The 27505-nt window shown below is 39.1% G+C and overlaps 1 protein-coding gene across 2 annotated transcripts in view; it reads left to right on the forward strand.

Annotated features, from left to right (window-relative positions):
• Positions 1–6390: 6390 nt before the first annotated feature.
• Positions 6391–27505, forward strand: part of LOC124134685 (advillin-like) — a 55726-nt gene continuing 34611 nt past the window's right edge. For both annotated transcript variants that reach the window (XM_048382678.1, XM_048382679.1), the window contains exon 1: positions 6391–6525. The gene's annotated coding sequence lies outside the window, so the exon portion shown is untranslated. The remainder of the gene's footprint in view (positions 6526–27505) is intronic.

The following is a 27505-nucleotide window of genomic DNA, read 5'->3' on the forward strand; positions in this document are numbered from 1 at the left end:
TGCTTGTTTCATTTCAGCCATTATCAAACATAGGTGTATACTTTCTTTTGTCCGGCAGCGTACATGGCGTTATGATAATGTCAGAATATCATTATTATTGACGGGATGAAGGGTTAAAGACCGTTGCGTCTGTCGATCGAAACCGCTCGTTGATATCGCATACGTTTCTGCAAACTGAGGTGTATGCTGAATAACGCGATGTTTTACGATGTTTGACCTAAAAAATCCGCGTTTGACCTGGGGGCCATTGCATGATTTATATCTCGTCTCCACCGTGTGTATATCCCAGGCCTGTCTTGTAATTGAATCAACAAGGTCGAAATGAAGGTCAGTGTTTATATTGAGGCAGCTTCAGCAACAGTGATGTGGGACAGTCCGGGGATGCAATTATGTACATACGTTCCCAGGACACCATACTACCCCACTACAACGACTACAGCTACTACTACGTTGATAAACTACTATATATACTACAAGCTTGTAGAACGTAGTGATATTGTTGTACTATTGCTGATATTAGGCAATGCTGATTTTCACATATTATATATCTAATTTATTTATTCGAAACAATCATTTAACTATATGCTCTTTATTCTGATGCATAATTGAGGGAATAAAGCCCCCTTTGGCACTGCATCCGTCGATTTGCAGATTTGCGTCCCTTAGCTGCAAGGATACGCTGGTACGTATCGAGTTCGAACTCCACATTCGACCCGATTATGACCCTTGGTCTGAGAGAACCACATCCATGCTCGTTGGATTCACCAGCGCGACAAACATATATACTACTCAAAAGTAGTTACAGTTAGTCTGTCATTTCGTGACAGATTACGGTGTGTCCTTTTACATGCAAGTCAAAACTGATGCAGGTGATATATCAGAAGTCAAGGATCACCTTAGTCTGTCATGTGAAAACAATCGGGTTTTGTTTAACTTCTTTTGAGTAGTATATATCCCCTGACTCAGTTTGGGCTCGCGGGTTAACGGGCATGCCGTGATGTAACTCAAATACTGTTATGATTGACATTTGTGATTGTTTTTTGAGCCAAGCTCCTGTACACACGTGGTAAAACGGTGGCTGAACACTGCAAGGATTGTATTCGTACAGTGTAACGGGACATGAATTAAGAAGACTTGCTATAATCCTACACTGATCCTGCTGCGTGTATATTTGCGGAGGATCAAATCGATGCTGTCCAAACACCAGTGGCAGAGATCAGGGCTGTGTCCACCTTGGCAGTCACGACAAATACTCCACTGGACTCCCCAAACAACAGACGCTCATCTTAGACTGGTCACTTAAACGTCGTGCTTCCTATACACTTACTTACACGCACTGACCAGTGACATCGTGTTATAGCGTGGACTTGGCGGTAGCGGGTTCTGGCTGAGTAGAAATTATAGTTGTAGCAGTGGTGGTGGTGGTGGCAATGGTAGTTGTGATGGTGGTAGTAGTAGTGGTGGTTGTGGTGGTAGTAGCTGCAATAGCAGTAGCAGCAGTAGCAGTTATAGTAATTGTAGCAATAGTAGTTGTAGAAGTAGAAGTAGTGGCAGAAGTAGTAGTAGTAGTAGTAGTAGTAGTAGTGGCACAAGTAGTAGTAGTAGTAGTAGTTGTTGTAGTAGTTGTAGTAATAGTAATAGTAGTTTTAGTAGTAGTAGTAGTAGTAGTAGTAGTAGTAGTAGTAGTAGTAGTGGACAGTTGTTGTAGCTGTAGATATGGAAGATGAAGTTGTAGTAGCAGTCGTAGCTGCAGAAACAAGTCGTGCTTACACTTCCAACCTGACTGGATGTTATTCAAACTTCGAGTTAGTGAGTGAGTTGAGTTTAACGTAACTTTGCGGCGTGTCACGTTATGTGAGAGGACAGCCAGCCAAGTCATGCAGTTTATTATGCAAACTATAGTAAATTCAAAACGTCGACGCCAGAGAACATCTCGATTTTCCACCGGAACAAATCCCTTTGGGCACAAAACGCAAAACGGAGATGAATATTATATGAATGGATCACTGAAAATCAGTGATGACACCAGGTATTCGCAAAATGGGTATCGGGAACGCACGTTTTTTAAGCCCTGGCATAAACTGCGATTTTTGATTATTTCCATTGATGAACAATAGTCCAGGGTTTAAAATATGAATAAGGACAAGAACAAGACATGAAGAATGAATATCCCACATTTATTGAAACAATACTCACAACTAGGTATGAGAAAACATCAGTTTAATATAAGAACTGATTTTCTGTTTCAAATTGAAAATTATGAGTCAAGAACACCTTTGACATTGAAATGACAGCTGTTCAAAAGAGTGAAAATGTGCAGATCTGGTAAGCATGTCTCGCTGTACCGGTAGCACGTAACATTTGATTTATTGTGTACGTTATTATAAAGGTTTATGATTGGTTGTCAAGTGCGACTTCTAAGCAAGGTAGAGTGACATCCTGCACATGACTCACGGGTTGCTTTTATTACACCTGCAACCACTGGTGAGACGGCCAAGGTCACCTCAAACAACGTAATATGCTAATGAGTGAGTGAGTATGGTTTTACGCCGCTTTTAGCAATATTCCAGCAATATCACGGCGGGGGACACCAGAAATGGGCTTCACACTTTGTACCCATGTCGGGAATCGAACCCGGGTCTTTGGCGTGACGAGCGAACGCTTTAACCACTAGGCTACCCGACCGCCCCACGATGCTAATGAAACAATGGCGACGACTAGCGAAATACTATAACATATTTATTAATGTTGAGCTACTGCTTGGATCATGGCATTGTCATATATATACGTTATGTTTCCACGATACACATCGTACAATACACTAGTGTTGCCATGGCAACATATATACTGACATTACGGGTTTGTTTTGATAACACGTGTGAGTGAGTTGGGTTTAACGCCGCTTTTAACAGTATTCCAGTTATAACATGGTGTGTCAGCCTAATGTGGGAGGAAAAGCCCGAAGTGATGCAGGTCTCAGACGTTTACCACTTCGGTGAAACCCACGAGCACAGGTATGGTGCTGACAAACCTAGAAACATAATCGGGGCGAACCGGGATTCGAACCCACAATCATAGGTTTCTGGCGTGCCCAAGGGACGCAACTCTGCACAGCGAATCGCGGCGCCTTAGACGACTGGGCCACCCGTGCCCACGATGACACGTATGAGTGTTGCCATGGAAACATATACTGATATAAGAGAGGTGTGTGTGTAGTCATGAAACATATACATTGATGATATCTGTTTTTATTTGTTTGTTATTTACCGCCGTGACTTAACAGTGTTGTACAAGTGCAGTGACACTAAGACCATGGATGTGTGCTTGCCCTAGTAGCTCAATGATGAAGAATCTGAACAGAATGTGAAGGAGTGAGTAGGGTTTTACCCCTCCTTTTAGCTTTACTCCAGCAATAACACCATAATGGGCGTCAGACATTGGACCCCGTGGGGAATCGAACCATGGACTTCGGTGTAGGGAGACACGCTTTAACAACTTCACCACCCAACCCCCAGAATATAAATGGCAAACTTGGACGATGTTGTACTTACAGCATTTCCTCAAGAAAACTACGAAACACGCTTCATGCATTACAAAATGAACTAATATGATTGTCACAGCTACCACCCGTAGACATGAACTATACACTGTAATCCTTACCCACATACACGTAAGCATGACCTGTATACCTGAAATAGTTACCCACGTGCATGTAAGCATGACCTATATACTGTAATCCTTACCCACGTGCATGGAAGCATGACCTATATACTGCAATCCTTACCCACATCTATATAAGTGTAGCAGGACGTGGTCTCATCCCATGGATGACATCCTTACCTTGTCAGCTTGCTGACGGGTTAACCTCTTTCATCATGTGGACAAGGCGTCCGGCCTCAGATTAGAAGGTCCGTGGTTCGAATCCCATCACAAGACTCGGAACTGTCATGGCCACTACATAAGCATGACCTGTATACCTGTAATTAGTACTTGTATACTGTAACTATTACCTGTGTACCTGTAATCAAGCTACAGCCAACATATCTAACATACCAGTCGTTTATACAGACCAGGCCGATGGACGCAGTCAGCGGGAACAATGAGCATTATTTCCATAAGCATCAATCGATATGCGGACTGAAAGCTACAACCCTGCTTATGTTTACTAAACACCTGCGAGTAATGACACCTCCATGTGGTGTTGGGGACATAATGCAACCGTCGCTAGATCGATCAGGCACCTGTACACACAGTTCTTGTCCCGACGGTTTCTGCGTATGCGTGGTCGCGTAAGTAAGTGCGGGAGTGCGCATTTAGGGTGGAGAGCTGAGAGAGGAAATGAGGGATTCGAACCCGGGCCTTCGGCGTGACGAGCGAACGCCTTAATCACCAGGCTACCCCACCGGCCATGAAAGTCAGTGAAGACTGATACTTAGGGGGACAAAGCATTAGGCGGAGAACGATCAGGTTCTCCAAAGATACAAAGATTTCAAACATAAAATTTAAAACTGAAAAAGAACTCACTCAAGGGTACAGGTGAGACGAGGTAAAATGGGGTATAATTGCACTTATATAGCGACGCGCATGCACGTGTGTGTGTGTGTGTGTGTGTGTGTGTGTGTGTGTGTGTGAGACTGCTTGTACTACTCCGAACTAATGCCGATTTCATAGTGCTAGTCCACTGAGATACCATGCCGCAGTTTAACATGACACCGAGCCGGCCGACCAGTTCTTTGTTTTTTGCCCTTTAACGCCGAGCGCCAGGCAGGGTAACACCAAGTACCATATTTTAACGTCTTTTGGTATGATGCGGGGGGGACGCTCTACCACTAGACCACGGAGGCGTTTCAAGGGTAGAGATGACATCACCCTTCACCAATGACCTTGAATGATGGGTCGCCATCTCAAATGGTAAATCTAATGTCAAATATTTCGCGTTTGAAACCCCGTATGTTGCAACACTATTTACAATAATAGTTAGGATTACATGCCACAGAACGGGTGTGCAACAGATACTGACATATATACTATATACAGACATATATACACACCTATCTCCTGTACTAGGTGCTGCCTACCTGTGTAAGGTAAGTCCACATGTACCCGGACACCCCGGGAAGACCCTGGGCCCTGTTCCACAAAGCGACCTTAGTGCTAAGTTGGTCGTAACTCCCATACTTTACCATAGGCTTACGATCAACGTAGCACTAAGATCCCTCTGTGGAACAGGGTCCTGGTAAGAATGGGTCTACAGCAACCCATGTCTCGCTGACTTGGTTGATGCAAGTCATTGCATTTGTTTTGTTTTGTTTTGTTTTAGTGTGTGTGTGTGTGTGTGTGTGTGTGTGTGTGTGTGTGTGTGTGTGTGTGCGTGCCTGCGTGTGTGCGTGTGTGTAACTGAACTGTACACACTTTCCCAATATATTTGACGTTCTCATATACTAGTACTTACAGAATCATACTCCAAATCAGTCGTTCCATGAACACAACTGTTGTTTTAGATTTCCTTCTCTCGAGAAATTTGTCAAGAGCTGTGATATCACTGAATAACGTCTGTACACACACCACACTGACTGCATTCCCCCCAATACCAATAGGTAAGTGTGTTCGTGGAAAATACATTACAGTATATTTACATTAATATACACATGCCCTTATGTAAGGAAATAATTCTCCAAACAACAAATACAGTAAACTAGTGTTTATAGTTAACTTTTCCCAATGCATACCACAAAAAATTATATTTATCAAAAGCTAATAAATTCCATGTACCGCATCGTATACGCCTGACAATGCGTGAGTGATGGTTCAACATTTTTCATCAAGAACATTTACGTCACACATATCCTCTGTATCATACAAGAGAGTATATCCCGTTGGCTTTTCTAAAACTGTCACCAGTTTTCCGAAACAAATATAAAAACCTTTCTCAAGCAACATGAAACTGCGTCAATATATATGTTGTTTGACTTCTTATATTATCTGTGTGCACGCCCAGATATAGGCGTCGCCCACACCAGTGCATGTCTGTTGCACCTTTTGTTGAAAAATTCAAAAGTAAACACGTCAATGTGCAGATTTCTAAACATTCTGCTATCCCAGACTGGGACGCCAAAGACAAAAAAAAGTCCTTATCTTTGAAATGAATGGGAACTGTGTAAAGAAAAAACGAACAAATTTCACCTGTACACTATCTGTACCAGATCTTTTATCATAGCGATAATATTCAGAGGTTATCTGCTTATAATTTGCATTTCATTAACTGATTTAATCTAAATGTGGATTTATAATTGTATAAATACGCGTTCATGAAGTCTTGTCAATGAAAAGGGACATTTTGATGTGGGAGGAGACGAGCAGACGATCGGAATGAACTACACATCGATCGCGCATTGATAACAGTTGAGTGCTGCGGCTTGGGCTATTTTTAGCGAATACCGGTTGAACATATCATCAGGTACGATAACTGTGCATGCCTGTCAGCAACTTGGTAGTACTGTCTCGTCAACAAGCTCGGAATATCAGGTAAATCTAACTCGTTTTTCTTGTGTTTCCACGACGTGAAATATTTTTGCACTGACACTTTCTCAATTTAAGCGTCTGCTTTCTTTTACGTGTCCGTTCGCTTGGCTGTCTAAACATGGCGGTTCATCAAAGAACCCAGGTGAGATGTTACCGTAATAATCCAGGTATACCGGTTCGGAACGCGAGTGTCGTCCCTGCGTTCGAGGCAAGCATTCAATCAACGATCTCACTAAATTGAATTAGCAAGTAAAAACTTCGAGGACAGTGTGAAAAATCTGTGACATGTTCCTTCCGTAGTGTTTCACTCCATCATTGAATTTTGAGACAGTGTGTCAGGTTGCTTTCAGTTGTGTATCGGATTGGATCCTGCCCTGATGCATCCACCGTGACCAATACAAGGCAACTATGTCTCTAATACGACCAAATATGTTAATGTCTAACGTCATACATTAATAAAATGATGCAATGTTTTCATCTGCCAAAATGCATGCAAATATATAATGAATATATAAGGGTTGAATTTAAGACAATTACAGTTTTGAAAGAATAAACAAGTTTCATATACCAATACGAATTTGACAGCCATTGTATTTTGTCATAAAAATAATTGTGGCATAGATGAGATTTATAATTAGCTTATGAAATCATGCTACAGTTATTTGGGTTGGATGTCAAATGAATGAAAGATAACGACTGCTGGGTGATAGTAATCTTGTGTTGGCAAAGGCATCCACACTGGATAGTGTAGTTAGCCTAGAGTGTAATAAAGGGCATGATTTAAATTTGAGACTTTGTCAAGACTATGTAACTAGGTAGATCATTGAGTGTTAGATTTAATGAGAGCATTAATATTTGGCTACCCCTGGAGTTAAGTGTTTTATTGGGCTTATTCAAACTTGCAGGGACCACCAATTGGCCCTATGAAGACTGCTCGATCATACAGGCTCATATGGGTGTGTTGGTTCATGTAAGATTGTTATATGGACCACATGGTTGTCATATATTCTTCATGAGTGTAGAAAGAGTTATGATGCCCTTGACGGCGATAATGGTAAAAAAAAGTCAGCTGACCTATTAACATGTGTGACAAATGAAAATAAATCCTGCTCAGAGAGTCTTGATGTCAAACCACCTGAGTTAAACTTTTTGCTGATCAGGCATATCTTATATTGAGCTCTGAAATGGTGAAGTATATCCATTTCTGTGTCAGTAATATGAAATAATTCCCTTGAAATATTACCTAGATAAAGCATATGTCAGCTTACTTGAAGTGAACACTTTCAAATAACTATGCTCATTTCATATTTGAATTGCGACTTTTGGTAAAGTCACTTTCCTCCGACCTATTTCTAACAAAGCATGTCTCTGGCAAATTTCAAGCCCATTGCCAGACATTGTGGTTATTACCATGCATGAAAATGTGACATTGTCTAGGTGGAAAGTAAACATTACCGATCATCATAGAATGGACAAAGTAGATTTTGAAATACTCACATGCTGAAACAGCCAGTTGGCCCGAACCCAGTGCCCTTTTAATACTGAAGAAATTTGTGATAAACTTGAAAAAAGTTTAATATTATGGAGTATTTGTGGCATATTTTTTCAAGGTCCAACGAATGTGCTGGTTCACGAGACAAAGGCAAGTAAATATCATCTGGACCAGTAATTTCTAACTTATGCTAGTCCCAATACGCATGTACTGGCTAGTGCAAAATAGGAATGTTAGGCTAAAAAAGAATAATAGTCTTGGTTCTCAGGCACTGCCCACATCATCATTAAGTTCATTGCACATTTCGTTTTTGTTTCCATTTTCAATTTTTTTTGTGCATTGTGTTTAAGTATTAGCTTTTTGATATTTAAAAAAAAATGAAAATAAAAACAAAATGTGGGGCAGTCTTTATGATGATGCGGGTGGTGCCTGAGAACTAAGGCTATTATTTTTTTTAGCCTTATGTTCCTTACGTGTGGTTGTAAGCATGGTAAGTAGAATGTGATGATGGAATATGTGCCATATGAACCTGACAAGGGTGTGGAATATATTTAGAACAGAAGTTTCGCAATAGCCTATCAAATGTCTGTTGGCTGAGTTATGTTTCCTTGGCAGGAGTGACACTACTTCTGTTGTCCCCCTGCAAAAGTTGCATTCATCAAACCCTGCTTTTTTAGCCTTTCATTGGCAGGAGTGACACTACTTCTGTTGTCCCCCTGCAAAAGTTGCATTCATCAAACCCATTTTCTTTAGCCTTTCTTTGGCAGGAGTGACACTACTTCTGTTGTCCCCCTGCAAAAGTTGCATTCATCAAACCCTGCTTTTGTAGCCTCACAGATCTGATAAATGGAGGTATTGACATAACCTTATATCATGTTTATGCAGAAGTTGGTTTGCATGAGGAGGGTCTATCTGGGATGTTTCGCCACGTATTGAGGAGATAACTTCACTGGAGTATTTGGCAAGATAAATGTCTTGACCTGACCACACTTGGATATTGGGGAATGGCATTACTGTCTTTTGTTTACATATGGGTACTCACACATGGGCTTGATAAATTAACTCTTAATAACAGTCACACAGCTGCTGTGGAGGAGTTGTGACCATAGGGGATATCTGAACATGAGGTGACATTGTTGCTACCTGGGGCTGATGAATTGAAGTCACACTGCTTGTGTGTGCTATGAGTGAGTGAGGGAGTATTTTGTGTAACGCTGCAGTCTGCAATATTCCAGCAATAGGTGATATCTGGACATGAGATGACACTGTCACAGAGATCTATATAGGATTCCAACCTAAGTGCCCTTGGATGGCAAATTGAGAACAAATTGTGATATTGTTCAAAATTTGAGTTTTTTTAATGTTCTTATTTTTGTAAATTTTGGGGAATTGGGAAATTCTAAATTCAAACTGGAAATTGTTACTGTCACTTGGACATTTAGGGCTGAATATTGGCCTCTGAGCAGGTGTTGGTAAATCCCAGATTGTTGCTACCTGGGGTTGATGTATTGAAAGTCACACTACTTCTGTATGCAGTGAGAATGTTTGTTTAATGCTGCAGTCAATATTTCAGCAATATTCGAGCAGTCTGTAAACATGGTAAATTATCAAGTCTGGCCCAGGTAAACAAGTCTGAAATCATGAGCAATCATCCACACCATGACACACTCAGTCAAACCACAAACCCTGACCACCCAATCCAGTATTTATGACTAGCAATGGGGTAGCTTTGGACTTACACGAACTCAGGCATAACTGGATGTGTAAATATACTGAACAAAAAAGTGATCATGAATATATTTGGGGATATGTTTTTGTAGTGAAGACTGAGCACACAAAAATATTCATAATCCCCAATGTGTTTTGTTCAGTATATGCATGGTGTAAGGAGGGACAGTTTTTGTTCATGTCATGCAACACTAGCAACATTGTGACCCTTATGTTTTTACTATGATATCACCTCATCAAGTTACTACTCTGTGTAAGTTTATGGAGGGAGTTTATAAGAGTTTATATCACACTGAATATTATATGACATTGTTGCTTGTGTTGTGTACATTGGTGTATGGATACCTTGTTGCTATCAAACTGTTGCTCACCACTGGATCTGTTAAGAGTGCATTAAGTAATTTATTGGCAGTTTATATGATTATTTTCAAATACAGTAATGGTCTTTATGCTTAGTTATAATATTAAGAGATGAAAAATGGTCTTCAAAGATACAAAAATATAATTATGCCATACATGATATAAATGAATTGCAACTGAGATCATGGAGATATTGTCAGAACAGCTTATGTTAAGGCTTGGGCTTATATGCTACTCAAAAGAAGTTAAAGAACACTCGATTCTTTCATATTATGATAGTTAATCTTTCATGCCATGCCAGATTAACTATAGTAATATGAAAAAAATATTTTGAATAACATATATGACACAAGTAACAAATCTCCATTGTAAAACTGATTAATGTTTCATTCATTCTTTAAAATAACACATAGATTAATGTTTGACATGAAATTCCTCATTTAAACCTAGTTCACTAGATCTTCAGTTCTTATGATCTTTCATGAACTCCTTGTGATAATTGAATTGAGGCAGGTGTATGATTTATAAACAGATCTTTAAAGTTCAGATAGTTGAACAAGTCTTGACCCCAAACTTCTTGTCTGAAGGACATAGTTAGGTTCCTACTTCTCGAGGAATTTCAGGGTAAACCTCGTGGCTTAACTCACATCTATCTGTGGTGGAGGGTATCGGCATTAGTTACAGGGTTGTATGCCTTGGGGAAATCACAAGTCACCTGACCTACATTCTAAACTATGAAGAAAACTTGCATACAATTCGGCCTCTGACAATTTGCATGTAGCCAGCTTGAGAAGATGAAATGGTTTAGTCAGGGTATTCATGAATGGGCGAATCACAATACCTGGCGTGCTAAAGTTAGGGTAATTGGTACGTGTGATTATTGTTGAGTTTGTACAGAAACGTGGAAATAAGAGGTGTACTTGATACAGGGATACTGGAATGGTTTGTTGGGAGGTAATGATAGTTCATAGTTAAAGCAGCAGTCTGCCCTTTAATGTAGCTCTACCAGCTATGGTGTACATTTCTCACCAAAGCTGGACTTGTCACAGACTAATGCACAGAGGACATCAGGTTTAATAGGCAAAAGCTGATTGCTGTTTTAGATCATGCTAGGCCTGACAAATTTACTTTACAAGAAAGACAAAATTTACAATAACTTTTATTAAAATGATATATAATGCTGAATTTATCTGTGGTTTCTGTTTTCTTGTGCATGATACACACCTGTCATTTCAAGTTCTTTGCAACTGTCAGTTTAACAATATATTTTGTGAAAATGAGGTTACAAGACATGGTTATCTTTTGGGGGGGTTGGGGTAGGGGTAAGTGGTAGATGGCTAAAATTTTAAAAGTGAATCTGTTGCACAGTATCGAAGTAACAAATTGGTCTGGCCTCAATTGATTTTTTAAAAGATTTTTTATAAGCTTTTTTGATATGGGTCCAAAATGTGATACTTGTCATATGATAATATTCCTTCTTGATGCGCGGACAAAATCGAAAACTCACTATGGCTGTTTGTCAACAACAGAATCATCAGAAAAAAACACCTGAATCCTTGGATTTGTCTAGTCCTGACTCAACTACTTACAGCACCTTGTTCCACAGAGCACTAAGATGGTTGTAGCTTCTATACTTTAACATAAACATACCATTCTCAATAAGATCAGCAGGGTTAGACTAGTCTGAGATTAGTGAATATACCAAGGGACTCATTTTTTCTGCCCAAAACTAGCTATTTTACATAAACCTCTAGTCCGAATAAACTTAGAACAATTTGCATATGACCAACGATGTCTACGGCTGCCATGATGTAGATTTAATTGAACAGACACCGGAAAGAAACATGTTGTATTCAACAACCTGATTACAACTCTATTTTCCCCCATCAAGAGCTGGGTTTCTATTGGTTTTCAGCAACCAATGCTTGTCGTAAGAGGCAGCAAAAAGGATCAGTGGTCAAGCTTCTGTCTAGGTTGATGCATGTCATCGTATCCCAATTGCACAGATCAATGCTTATGATGTCAATCACTAGGTCTTCTGGTCCAGACTCGATCATTTACAGGCCCCTTCATATGGCTGGATTTTTGTTGAGTATGGCAGTAAACAACACACAAATCTCATGTACAAAACATATACAAAACACAAACTTGAATGCTCAGCACTTTGGTATGAGAGGGAGGTGTCAGTGTACAGGCCTAGAGCCCTGTGGATATCTCCAGGCCAGTTTGTGGTATTTGTGCGTCCCTCAAGGCATTGACAGTCATTACAGTGGGTTGGTAGATAAAGCAATAGTACCCTGAGGAATGTGCTGCTCTCAGTGAAGGGAAGGTTTCAATGGAACACATGAAGCGGAACATCAGAAATAATGTCAAGATTTCCTTTAGATGGGTTGTGAGTCCAACTCATTGTGGGGGCTGTCAGAGAGAGCCTGTACATGCATGTCTGTCTGTACTAGAGCCGTGAGTCACATCAGTGTATAAACTACACCTACTTTTCATCACTGATGGGTCCAGGTGGGCGGGGTCTAGGTGGTCCTGACCCGCCTTTCGATGACCAAATCTGCAATCTCGTTTGTGTAGTGCGAAAAAAGGTAAAATGTGAAGCAGGCGATTGACATCAACTTGCCAAAACTAAAGCAGTCCATATCATGTTGGGAATAACCTGTAGTAGGACTTTCTTTTGGGAAAAGAAATAAAAAGGACAAATATTACAAAATGGATAGGTAGGCTTTATCGCAACTGTGTTGGAGAACTAGAAAGTTGACAGTGTTTGGTAAATTTTGTGTTTTTGTCAGGGACAGTGTGTACCACTGAAAAACAACTTCAGGCCAGCACTTTGACTTGGGTTGGTCAGCTGAGGGCAAACACACACCACAATACAACATCAAGATGTGACTTACAGGTCAATAGCCATTATGATAATAGTCGCACATCGTTCTGAATGGTTAGGTGGACCAGTTTTTATGAAATTGTATCCAACATCTTCTCACAAACCACTGGACCTATTATCATGAAGCTGAACACCTGAATTTGCCCAAGAAGGTTGAATCTGATTTTCAGTATGGCCACCACAGCAGCCATATTGAAAACTCTATTTTATGACAATTACTATTGTAATGAAATTTGGTACACATGCAGTTAGTAGTGGAGCTCAATGCGTATGTTCTATGGACCTTTAGTTGACCTTTGCACTTTAGCCATGCTCTGGAATCATCATTTCTTCAGAAACCACTTGATCAATGAAACTGAAACTTCACATGCTTGTTCCCAACTATAATGATACGTTAAAATACCAGACAAATAAAGCTGAACTCTGGCATGTGTGTTTCATGACTTCAGATTATTAGGATTTTAGTGTTTTGTATGAAAAAAATATAGAAACATTGTAGGGTATTAGAAAATTATTCTTAGTACACATAGAAAGTATGTACCAGTACGATTCAGAGTTGAACCTTTGTTTAAAGTAAATGTAATTTTTGTGTATTGCAAAAATGTTCTACAATAGTACATTCATACTGGCAGATTTGAAAACAAACAGCACTAACTGTTTAATATTTGTAGATAATTTTGTCCTCATTATTTATGCAGAACATGTAATGGCAATCCTGACAACTTGGGTTAAGTGGCTGTTGACATTATTCAATTGTCGACTACATATCCAGGTGACCTACAGTAACAGAACACTACTTTTTTTAATTCATGGAGATAAGAGAGTACTTTGAAAGCTTATTTTCCTTTAAACAATCAATGAAAGACATCAATATCTTTCTTCAATAATTGCGTAGGAATATTGCAGTTTTATCTCCTTCCTGATGTTCTCAGCTATAATTAGGGCAAGACATGCAACAAGGAAATATGAGGGGTATTAAATGTTTGTTTACAACTGTGACTCTTTGAATGTTTCCATGTCTACATCTGGATTAATCATAAAATGCTTCAGCTATCTTTATTTCCAATCCATACTCAACAGTTTCCAATATGCCATATGTTAACCCCATGTGCACACAAGCATTTGAAATCTTTATCTACACATTAACTGGGTCATGTTAGCATTGACAAGGATTTTAAATATGACCAATTGCCATAATTAGGGTATAATTATCAAATATGAATGATGATGATGATTGCAGCTATTATGCTGTCAACCAATACTGTGAGCAGGTCCCAATCAACAATATGTAGCAGTAATAGCTGCATTGTCCATTGTGGTGTTTAGGCTGTATTGATCTGGAAGTAACAACATCTGTGTGCAGGACAGACCAAGCACTGGCTCAATTTGTGTACAACCTGACCTGCTTGCATCAGGTGACGATACGATCTATATCACCCTAGAACTGTACTGGGGATGGACTTGCCTGCCCTGTACCCTATATTGGCAGGGTAACATTATCGGAACACTTACTTCGCAGCATGATCAGTGATCCTAATGATCGATCATTACATTGGAATTTCTGTGTTTGCTTCTGTTGGTATACTCATGAGGCAGAATAAGGAGGTGGATTTTTTGTAATACTGGGGTTCAGACTGTTTTATGCTTAATGATTACAAGTTATTCATAGAATAATATTGATGTAAACATGGTTAATGGAGAGTGTAAGTATATACACATATACTACTCAAAAGAAGTTAAAGAACACCTGATTCTTTCTTATGACTATAGTTAACCTGTTGTGCCATTACAGACTTACTATTGCTATATGCAAGAATGGGGTGTTTTGTAACTTCTTTTAACTAGTTTATATAGTGTGTTGTATCCTGGGGACTCTGGGTTATATATTTTGGAGGTCCCAAGCATAAATATGGGGATCCTAGGGGGATTTCTGCCAATAATAAAATTACAAGCCTGTGTGATGCCTTATGGTTATAATAGATAAGGATTTCAAATCTAACTGATTGTGTGTAGAAAACCTGACCTTGAGAATTAGTTGTATGTCTTATCAGATACATGATACACGACAAATCTTACATACATGTTTCTGTTTATTATCCCCCGCCGCGCGAAAGCGCGAAGCGGGGGATATAGTATTCACGACCGTCCGTACGTCCGTCCGTCCGTCCGTACGTCCATCCGTACGTCCCACCTGTTTGTTGCCGCGATATCTCAAGAACTAAACACTGGATTGTCTTCATATTTGGAACTATGGTGTATATACAGACTCCGCAGACACCAGTCGGTTTTGGTGACCTTGATCCCATTTTCAAGGTCACAGCAGACAAATCTGCTTTTAGAGTTGGAAAACGGTGTTGCCGCGATATCTCAAGAACTAAACACTGGATTGTCTTCATATTTGGAACTATGGTGTATATACAGACACCGCAGACACCAGTCGGTTTTGGTGACCTTGACCCCATTTTCAAGGTCACAGCAGGCAAATCTGCTTTTGGAGTTGGAAAACGGTGTTGCCGCGATATCTCAAGAACTAAACACTGGATTGTCTTCATATTTGGAACTATAGTGTATATACAGACTCCGCAGACACCAGTCGGTTTTGGTGACCTTGATCCCATTTTCAAGGTCACAGCAGGCAAATCTGCTTTTAGAGTTGGAAAACGGTGTTGCCGCGATATCTCAAGAACTAAACCTCTCGATTGTCTTCATATTTGGAACTATGGTGTATATACAGACACCGCAGACACCAGTCGGTTTTGGTGACCTTGACCCCATTTTCAAGGTCACAGCAGGCAAATCTGCTTTTGGAGTTAGAAAACGGTGTTGCCGCGATATCTCAAGAACTAATCGCTGGATTGTCTTCATATTTGGAACTATAGTGTATATACAGACACCGCATACACCTGTCAGATTTGGTGACCTTGACCCCATTTTCAAGGTCACAGCAGGCAAATCTGTTTTTGGAGTTGGAAAACGGTGTTGCCACAATATCTCAAGAACTAATCGCTGGATTGTCTTCATATTTGGTACTATGGTGTATATGGCGGGGGATATTTCGTCACTCTGTGACAAATACTTGTTCTGTTTATTCCATCATTCCAGCATCATACTCTTTTGCATGCAAGGGATATTATTTGCATCCATTCTTAATGGTTATTCGTTTACTCGTTTCCCTTATGGAATTGGGAAATTAAAAACTGATAGCAATATCATTGGTATGTTAACCATTGCCCAGCTATTCTCTGTATACACCAACTTGTGTGATATGAAAATTTATGCCATGCCACTTCTAGGATTAGAGCTTTTCCATGTACCTGAATGGATGATTACCGGTATGATAAATATTATACCACACACTTGGTTTGTGGAACTGCAATTAGTTGCATTGTGAGAATACCAGTTTATTCCGCACCATTATGTTAGTATTTGCCAGCATACAGAGCATAAGGTCTTGTTCCTCCAAGCACGGATGGACATATACATTGATTGACCAACACTGCAGGTAGAATTCAATGACTGCTTGGGAACTGATTTAGCTCAAGTTGGTGTTTATAACTTTTGCATGAGTCATGCAATATGCAACAATGTAGCTTGATTAATTACACCAGTTCACAGTTTGTAGATAACTCGTGAGCTCTGTAATTATCTAGATTGGGATCAAAACGCTGCTGCAGCTACAGTTGGATCAGTGCAGCAAGCGTGCTAACTGTGTGCAGCCTTAATGTGTTGTTCACCAATACATTCCCAGGCAAATTGTAGTGTTGTGCAGAGATTGACCTTATAAGAATGTTGATTTTTTTTAAAAATTTCTGGTGATTTTTTAGGCATAAACATGGGTTAAACATTTGTAGTTATTTTGAAAGCTGATCCTAGTCCTGACAGATATTCATGTCAAAGCATGACAAATGTGACTTATCACTAAACTTTAGTTTGAATAGAAAATCTTTAAATCATAGGGGAATGAAAATAATGTGGAACTTGAAACAAATTTAGCACATAACTAAAATATACAATAATATTAGGGTTGAGATGATATTGTTGTGTGGACCACCTCTGTGGTCTAGTGGTAGAGCGTCCGCCCGGAGAGCGGAAGATCGAGAGTTCGATCCCTGGCTGCTCCATACCAAAAGACGTTAAAAGATGGAAGTTGTTGTTATCCTGCCTGGTGCTTGGCATTAATGGGTTAAAACAAGGTCTGGTCGGCTTGGAGTCAGTATACTGTGTCTGAGTGGAGTATTCATGTAAAACTGTGGCATGGTATCTCAGTGAGCTAGCACTATACATCGGCATCAGTCCGAACTAGTGTGAGCACACACACACACACACACACACACACACACACACACACGAACACACACACACACACACACACACACACACACACACACACACACACACACACACACACACACACACACACACACACACACACACACACACACAGTGAAAGTCCTAACATAGCAGGTGTGGAAACTATGAGTTAAATCTGACCCGTTCGCAGCTCGTTATGGAGTGTGCTTTATGTAGACTGACTGGATTTGGGGAAGGAAAAAACAAGATGTCTTCGAGATATTGTCTAGTCGCCAGACTAACAAACTCGTGGTCAAGTTTCACTTGGCGTGAAAGCTGCTTCAAACCAAGTTGCCACACACATCCCCCCCAAATCTTGTGTAGCTTTTCTTCCAGATTACCATCTTGACGTGACAAGTTGTTTGGTTTACTGTTCTCAGTGTAGAAACTGGTCTGAAAATGTCCCAATCCTGAGAACAAATAATTCAAGATGTTCATTGAAAGATGGCATTTCAGAAAATGTTACTTATGTCCTGCTGAAAGGTAACCAATCTTGTGTCAAGTGTTCTGGCTCTGCTTCGAACTCTACTCACAGGCCTGCTCCTGACTGCTGTCCATTGCTAGCATTAATTGAATAGATCTCATTTCATCATTGCCAGTTTACATGGATGGAATATCATCGCAGATTCTCATTTTTACAATACGGAAAACATTTGGAGTTAAAAAACCAAACACATCCTTTGTTGTTTTATTTTCACATAAATCCAACTGTGTCATTTCATTCAGGTTCAGAATATGTTTGGACAAAGTAAGGTAATTATTTGGGTAATTGAAAAAGTAAACATTGATGCAATTTGGTTGATATTGGTTCTGAGTAAATATTAACAAAAAAAACATTGGGCAAACAGGGGGGAAACAATGGTTTTGTGTCAGATGGTACAATTCAGCAGCTTCATGTCTCCAGGATCAAGGGCAGGTTGGTTACAGCATCAGATGCTGAGTCTCATTATCACACCTGGATTTACCTGTGAAGATCATAGCTGGATCCAGAGTGGGGTTGCAGGGGGTCTGGGCCCCCCTTTTAAAAACCAAGTGTAGCATATTGTAGGTAGTAAAATTATCAGAGAGGATTTTGATATTTTGGACCCCTCCCTTTTAAATATGCTGGATCCGCCCTTGAAGATTGTGTTAGAATTGGCTTTCAGCAACCCATGCTTATCATAAGAATAATCAAGTCTGAACAAGACAATCCAGTGACTGATATCATGAGCATAGATCTATGCAATTAGGATAAGATGACATGCATCAACCAAGCCAGCAAGCCTTACCACCTGGGCCCACTTGCACAAAGCGATCTTAGTGCCAAGGTGATCGTTACTCCAATATTTTAACATAGGCTTACAATGATCTTAGCACTAAGGTGCCTTTGTGCAAGTGGGCCCAGGTGGTTAGGCTTGCAGGCGTGGTTTATGCATGTCATCTTATCCTACTTGCATAGATCGATGCTCATGATATCAGTCACTGGATTGTCTTGTTCAGACTTGGTTATTTACAGACTGCTGTCATCTAACCAGAGTGGTATTAAAGAACAAACGAACAAATCAAGGATCTCAGCATCCCTACCTGTGTTATACCCACTGACAAAAATAGGGTCATGTGTTAACAGGTGCCCCTCATATATTGCGTGGATCAAGGCTCATGATATAAATCACTGGATTGTCTGGTCCAGACTCGATTATTTACAGACCGCCGTCATACAGCTGGAATATTGCTGAGTGCGGCTTTAAACAACAAACCAACCAACCCTCATATATACACAAATCAAATATATTTTGACTGACGGTTTCTTGAGTAACATTCAAGATGTTGGTGGGAATGGTGCTAGTGACCATGTGTTTCACAATGGTGGGAAGCACATGCCTCACAGATGGGTGGCAAGTCACATCAGTGGGATATTTGAAGTGGCGAGAGTGCCCCTGACTTGACAACTTTGTAATTGAGGAAAAGGAGCCAAAGGGAGGTGTGGGCAAACATGGAGCTTGTTTGTTACAGAATGAGACTGTGTGAGTGTGGTTTAGGGTAGGAAGGGGCTCGGGCTGGTCTCGGGGTTGTGGCACCATGGAGGCGGTCCATTAACAGGCTACTGTGGAATGCTGGAAGGCGGTGTTTGTTCTGATAGAGTTGTGGAATGCTGATATTTGAGTAGCTGGTGTGATATACTAATTAATCACCTCATGCAATGGTAGGATATTTTAGCTTCTTTCACTAGAGTATGAATGAGTTTATTCACCATGTTTGGCAGTGTTTCAACTTTCTTAATTCTTGATAACAGTTTACGTGATGCGGTCAAAAGTTTATGTTACCTTATCAATAGTATATGCTGATAGGGATAATTCATGTATTGCTTTGTTACTTCAACGTATATACTTTTAACAGAGATACAGACACATTTTTATAACATACTACTCAAAAGAAGTTAAAGAACATCTGGTTCTTTCATAATACTATAGTTAATTTGTCATGACATATCAGATTATCGTAAGATTAACTATCCTAATATGAAAATGTCAGGTGTTCTTTAAACTTCTTTGAGTAGTATGTTATAAATATGTCTGTATCTCTGTTAAAGTTGAGTAGTATGTTATTGAATGTACTAAGGTAATTTTGACATGAACTTCTCATAGTGGTTATTGGACCGTGAAGATCCCAGGTTAAGATAGGTCTTCAGCAACCCATGCTTGCCCTAAAAGGCGACTATGCTTGTCGGAAGAGGCAACTAACAGGATCAGGTAGTCAGGCTCGCTGATTTGGTTGATGCATGTCATTGTGTCCCATTTGTGTGGATGGATGCTTATATCAATCCCTGGATTATTTAGTCCAGACTTGATTATTTACAGACCGCCGTCATATAGCTGGAATATTGCTGAGAGCAGCGTTAAACAACATAAAAACAAAACATGGTGGTTATTGGTGGAGCCTTAGAGACATGAGGGCAATATTCTTTTATGTGTCACTGACAAAGCATACCTTTCTGCAAACTAGGTGTTTGTCGTTTGGGTGGAGGATTTTTTACATTCATGTAAATCCTCAATGAGGGCTGAGCAGGCTTTAAACAATATGAACACTCAAATGTAAATATGTGGGTCCGAAGTTGTTGTATCAGTTTGGGGTCCGTCTTTGCCATGTCACGTTACTTTATAATAAGAATGAGTGTGCTGCCACATTTCCCATGAGTGCAAATTCTCAAGATGAATGGAGTGAGAGTGAGTGAGTGGTTTCACACTACCTTTAGAGAGTCCCCTGCCATGATTATCACAGTGGGGGACCATATGGGGCACCAGGTCCAGGCCTTCGGTCATAAAGTAAACATTTCAACAAGTAGGCCACATCACCAGCTTTTTTCACTCTTAAGAGTGAGTGAGGGAATGGATTTACGCCCCATTTAGCAATATTCCAGCAATATCACGGCAGGGGACACCAGAAAATGGGCTTCACACTTTGTACCCATGTGGGGAATCAAACACAGGTCTTTGGCGTGATGATCCTATGCTTTAACCACTAGGCTACCCCACCGCCCCTCACTTTTAAGACTCTCAGTGTATACATAGTTACTTATGTATTAGATATGTGTAACCTGTAGGCAATGATGGGTATTTGGGTAGTATATTCAGTGATTATTATAGATGCGTCTGAGTGCCTGGTTGAGGGTCAGCGAAAAAGGAATCGCGCAATGGATCTCGTCGTTGCGCATTGGGCAAGCTCCATGGTCTTAAGATCAGATTTAGTTATTTACTTTGGGAAACTAAATTACTTTCATCATTGAGACGAACTATCAATTCACTGGATATGCTTGCTTGAGGTAATGTGGTGCTTTCTAATGTAAACTACGATTGAAGCGAACTCGAAGGGACAACAAATTCTAGTTCGCTATAACCGTAATTCGTTTTGAGCATGTATACCAGCATATATACAGCAAATGGCAGGGACCTAAAAAATAGTTTGTTATATCCGCCAGTTCGTTATAAGCATGTTCCTTATAACCGTAGTTTACTGTACCTGTATCGTAATTTAGCCTACTTTTAAATGTGAGAATTGTCACACAATACCTTTCGGATATTTTTTGAATGTCACTTACAATGCGACAAGTTGTTCACATGTATGTTCACCCAGCTGTGAAATGTATTGGCATTCCTTAACCATGAGAGACTGACATAGATCCTAAAGCGTGGGTACGTTCAAGCTAGTCCCGTCTCTTTGTGTCCTGGGGGAGTGGGTAACAGTTTCAGTACTTGACCGTGTTGACTTGACAGAACGGAACCAGTCATCTTTTCATTATGGTGTGCACTGTATGAATACAAGCAGTGGGACTCGGTTCATGTTTCGTAATTGACTGTCGGAAATAATTGGCTGTACCCAATCACAAATATGTCATCAAAAGTCAGTTAACTTTGTCTTTTTCTTGTAATTTATTTTACAATCTCAACCATGTCAACTGCTCGGGACAGTCCAAAAAGACAATGAATATTATACCAGATTATACTGACCAGCATGTTAGCCAAGGTGCAGAGAGTACTATTAAAGAATTTGGAGTTCATTCACTTCTTTTTAAGTAGTATATATATACAATAGTTCCTTTGAATACCTCTATTACATCATAGCCATAAATTACTGTTTGGGTTGTCTTCACACCATAAAATCTTTTAGATTTTGAACAAGTGTTTAACAAAAGACCAATACTTTTCTGGAATTTCATGGGGGGAGACAAGCATGGGCTGCAGAAGGCCAGTTCTAGCCTGGATCTTCACAGGGTGTTCCACATCACCTTGATCACATTGCATCCTCTAAACTGGCTGAAGCTGCCATATAATCTCTCAGTAGAAGATGAATGAGAACAAGTCCTGGCATCATAGGCATCACAAGTGTCGAACTGATGAATGCATTAATATAACATACAATAAGATGAAATTATTTTAGTTATTAAAATGTATATTTGTTGACAAAAACGATGAAGACATTATGTTTAATGGTCCAAATGGGAAGGATACATACAAGTATTTCCTACAATTTAATAATTCATTCCTTTTTTAATTCATTTACTCTAATTCTAAACTCCTTTTAATAAAGGTACAGCCTTTTTCAACGTGAAAAGGTGTGTGTCCTTATTTTATTGTACTACTTTGGTCAAAACTGCTATGAGTATGGATATAACTGCAGTCATGCAGAAGTGTATTACTAATGCCAACCGTACCAGAGAATCAAGGCTATTATTTCAGCATTGACACAATATGTTTAGCTGTATATACTAAAATCAAAACATTCGTTGTAAATTGACAAGAGTGTGAGTGACATCTTGTCACAGTGTGATGGATGTGTGATGGTTGCTTACATTCCTGGGTGGGGCTTGGAGGGAAATACCTCGAGCTTCATATTCATCATTGAACCTACTTGTTTACTTGCCATCTCGTGTTTGGGACACACAGATACTCAAACTCGTATATCAACATACATTCAAGAAACATATCAACACTGGGATGTTTGCTCGCTGTCGGGGAGCTTTGCAATTTAAGCGTTCATATATTCGCTTAGGGGTTGTGTTAAAAAATTAAGGTTGAATCCGTTTGTTAAAATTGCTACCTTGTGTGAATAATATTCATTTTGACCCAGTTTCATGTGCTTTCATTTTTTAATACAACATTGTTTTTAAGGGTCTTTTTTAGATTAAAAATTGGATAAGTTGGAAACAGCTCTTCCACAAGATATTTACATTTGTAGTGAATGAGGTTTTTAATAAACAGTTTTCACTGAAATGGTTAGATAGAATTGAATGCCTAGGTCTTAAGGTCAAAGTTTCTATTCTGATGTTATTTTAAAGACAAGCTCAATATTTGTATTTCTTGATATTGTTTGGAAATAAAGCGTTATAAAAGAAAAAGGGTGGATTTTCTTGTTTGCGAGAACTTCCTGTACATGTGAGAAGTTAGTTTGCTTCAAATGTTGGTTTTGTTCAGATATATTTAGCAATAGCCAGATGAATTTTGTGTCTTGTTTTATGATTGCCAAGGCCGTATTCCTGTATAATACGCACTCGTGTGTTATATGCACCCTTAATTATCATGATTATGAGCAAATAAATTCTGGAAAATATATCTCTCGAGTATAATACGCACAGACTTTTCTTTTGTATCATTTCAGGCTGTCAGCATAAACCACAAAATTTACGATCTTTCAACTGTGTTTTTTTTCTCACCCAAATTATATTCCAATAAGAGCCCCCTATTTCTAATTTTGAGAGCGCCCTGGGCGCTTATTACGTCTAATACGGTATGTCAAGATGTAGGAAGCTGACAATGATGTGTGAGGGATGACAAGCTGGCTGAATGTCAAACAAGGAACATCAAAATAAAGGATATAGGTTTTCATAATGTGTTTTTATTTGTTCATAATCCTGATAATGATTATTTTTTTAAAACAATCATGAAAAATTTGTGTGATAACACACTTTAAAATTTGAAATCAGCATGAAAAAAACTTACAATTAATCACACAGTTTGTTTACTGAGACAAAACTGAGGGAAACTGGGAGAAAAATAATCTGACTTTTGTCGATATATGAGTGTTAAATTTACATTTACTATGTTAACCTTACAGAATTTACCGTGTTTACCTTACTCACAGTTATATTGAAACCAGCTGATTATCAGGGCCCTTACAAACACATTCAGTGAGTTAATCTTATATTAGTGTCTACATATGCTGTATCAGCGATTACACTGTGTATATTGAGATATTACACAGACACTTTAGAGTTCTCAAGAAGTTTTATTACAGTTTACACACATAAGCCAGACAGTTAGATGCCCCTAGCAGTCACTGCAGAACAATTTATGATTCCTAGAGTGGCCATGTCTTAACAAGTTAAATATAGTTCCGACATACAATGCGTGCTTAAACTGAAGAGGGGTTTTAACGGAACAGCCAGCCAGAGACAGCCAGGACACGCTCAGCTCTTTCATATTTTTGTTTGACATTTAAAAATGCTTGGCTTTGTGAGTAATGTAAACACATATATTTTCGACATTTTAAATACCTTTGTAGTGTACATAATATCATCCATTCTAGTATTTTGTAAACATGTTCTTTGTGGTTAAGGGCTGTGTCAAAACGTTTTGTCATATCTGAGTGTGATCTTTTAGCTTGAACCAAGACCTAACTGCCCACTACAAGATTGTGATACTTCAATTAACACATGGACGAAGGTCAATATAAATAATAACAACTGATTATGTTAACTGTGTTACTTCTGTGCGATTGGTTGTACTATTGCATCTGTCCAGCAAGGAAACACAGGGAACACATTGTAAATGTTTTGATTCATTTTCATAATTTATAACCAAAGCAACTTTTTGTGAATTGTAGGTATGTTGTGTATGTATTCAGCCTTGAAGGCACACTATATCCTAATCACTTGCACATTTGATTTACCAAATGTAATAAGAAAGTATTTGTAGAAAGGAAAGGCATTTGCATAGGCTTAGCCTGTTGGTCAGCCCTCTGTATTTTCATGTAAGTATACCATTTGTAAAGTTTGCGACTAACATAAAGTTCAAGGCAATGTGTGATTAGCAAATAGTTTATTCAGCAGAGAAAGAACTCTTGCAGCATGTTTAAATGTCAGTCTGTTAAAGATTCAACATCAAGCTGTTGGGGGGGCGGTCGAGTAGCCTAGTGGTTAAAGCGTTCGCTCGTCACGCCGAAGACCCGGGTTCGATTCCCGACATGGGCACAATGTGTGAAGCCCATTTCTGGTATCCCCCGCCGTGATATTGCTGGAATATTGCTAAAAGCGGCGTAAAACCATACTCACTCACTCACTCACTCAAGCTGTTGGGGGTGGGGAGCTGACCTTGAAACCTGAAACCTCCAAGTCATCTGGTATCAAGTTAAGGTTATCACTATCAAATCAAAAGACCATCAGTGATTATTTTAAACTGAGGATATTTGAACACTGGAGAAGAAACTAAATTCTGTAGAATATCACTGGGCCACCTGTACCCCCATTCAAATTTGAAGGACTGCATGTGTGTATTGTGATGTAGGTGTGTCATGTGGAAAGTGTATCATGGCACTCAAGAATGATTTAATTGTAGTGTAGTGAATGACTAAAGGAGGGCAGTGATGTATGATTCCGGTTTACAGTATTTTAAAAAGCAAAAGATCTTCATGACTCTTTGGAAATGACTTAAAGGAGGACTATGGGCAATGATCTGATACCTATTTTCAGTCTTGCTCTTAATGTAATTAGTGACTTATGTCAGTCTGAGACACTGTCTGTGGTCAAATGGGGTACATTCATTAACTGCTAGATTGATGTACATAATAAAATATGAATTACAAAGAAAATGGGTTTCGAATGACTTGACTCCAATTTGCCAGGACTGCCAATTACCCTAGCCTAATCTCCATTTTGAATTAAATTAAATTAAGAAGTCATTTTTATGTTTGACAGATTCAATCCAACACTAATTAGCATGAAACTGTGAAACATTTTAAGAGGTATTTTTATGCATGTTAAATCATGCCCAGAGTTAGGTAAGAGTTAAATGCCCTTGGATAATCAGAGGGTTTCAGAGGGCAAGTGCTTATCTTTGTCTTCAGGACCAACACTTTGCCTCTAAAGGACCCTCAGTGGGTAACTTGGAGAGAATGTCCAAAGGAATTCAAAGATAGCTTTTCCCATGTCTTTGTTATCTGTAATTGATTTGGTAATTTCAAAAGAAGTTAGGCCTGGTATTTATATGGAAGCCCCCGGTATAGTGGTGTCCTGAGGCAGAATTACCTGTCACCCAGGTGCCCGTCGTTAACAACATTCAGGTGTTACAGCATCACTGGTAATATCGGATTGTCTGCAGGTAGGGCTTTGACTGGGTGTGGTATTGTCACTGGATTACTCAATAGGACATAATGTTTCACGCTGCATCACGGGTCAGTGACTGTCACACTACAGGGGACAGCATCACTTGATTCTACACAAAACAAAACTTCAAGTATGTAAATATTTGAGTTCTTCCATTTCCATAAACCAGAAGGATAATATGTAATAAAGAAAGATATGTAAATATTTGGATGCTTACATTTCTATAAACCAGAAGGATAATATGTAATTAAGAAAGATATGTAAATATTTGGATGCTTACATTTCTATAAACCAGAAGGATAATATGTAATAAAGAAAGATATGTAAATATTTGGATGCTTACATTTCTATAAACCAGAAGGATAATATGTAATTAAGAAAGATATGTAAATATTTGGATGCTTACATTTCTATAAACCAGAAGGATAATATGTAATAAGAAAATGTATTTTTCTTGTTTTGTGGATGAGCCTACTGTATATGCCTTTTTATTTTTTTGTAAAATAGTAAAGATTCTCTGTTTACTAGACACTTTAAACATTTTTGAGTAAAGTATGTTATTTCTAGAGTTTTGAGAAGAAAATAAACCTCAAGTCAATTGAACAACAACAAACGATAAAACACACAAAAATAATTTGCCTTGGCCTAAGTCATTAAAGGGCCTTTTCAATATTGAACAATGTTGAAATAAAAAAAAAATCTACACAAATGATGCATCATAAAGTTGTCCTCATTAAAAAATGATTACCGGGTATGTCAACATGGTCAAAGGGAGGTAACACAGACATGGTTGTTGATGCATGGGAATATTGAGATGGCATGTTCAAAAACCAACACTCACATGGCGTTAAACAGCAAAATAGTTTTATCCTTTGCTAACCAAACAAATCTCCAACATTGGATAGACAATAATCTTAAAGCTTACAAGCATTAGCAACTAGGATTTGGAAAGATCAACGTAGCTTAAATATGCATCATGAAGATATTGACTCCAAAGACACACACTAAAGCATTTAGAACAAATATCTCCTTCTAGTGTTAAACTGATCTGAAACACAAATGTTTCTACTTTACATATTAACTTTATACTTTTTAGAATAGTTAAGTCAGCTTGTCCACAGTATGAGAAAAATTAAAGCTTAACATTACTGAAGAGAAAAATGAGCTGTAACTCCACATCCTCCTCGTGTCCATACTGTCAGTTTGTTGCTCAGAGCTATAAATATTGAAGAGTAAACGTAACAGTTCACGTTCTCGCACGTTTCATCTCCACCTGGGAAGTGAAGCATGTCAGTAGCAAAACAAAAGC

This window comes from Haliotis rufescens, unplaced genomic scaffold (assembly GCF_023055435.1).
Source record: "Haliotis rufescens isolate VD_foot unplaced genomic scaffold, xgHalRufe1.0.p SCAF_4, whole genome shotgun sequence".
Lineage (NCBI taxonomy): Eukaryota > Metazoa > Mollusca > Gastropoda > Lepetellida > Haliotidae > Haliotis > Haliotis rufescens.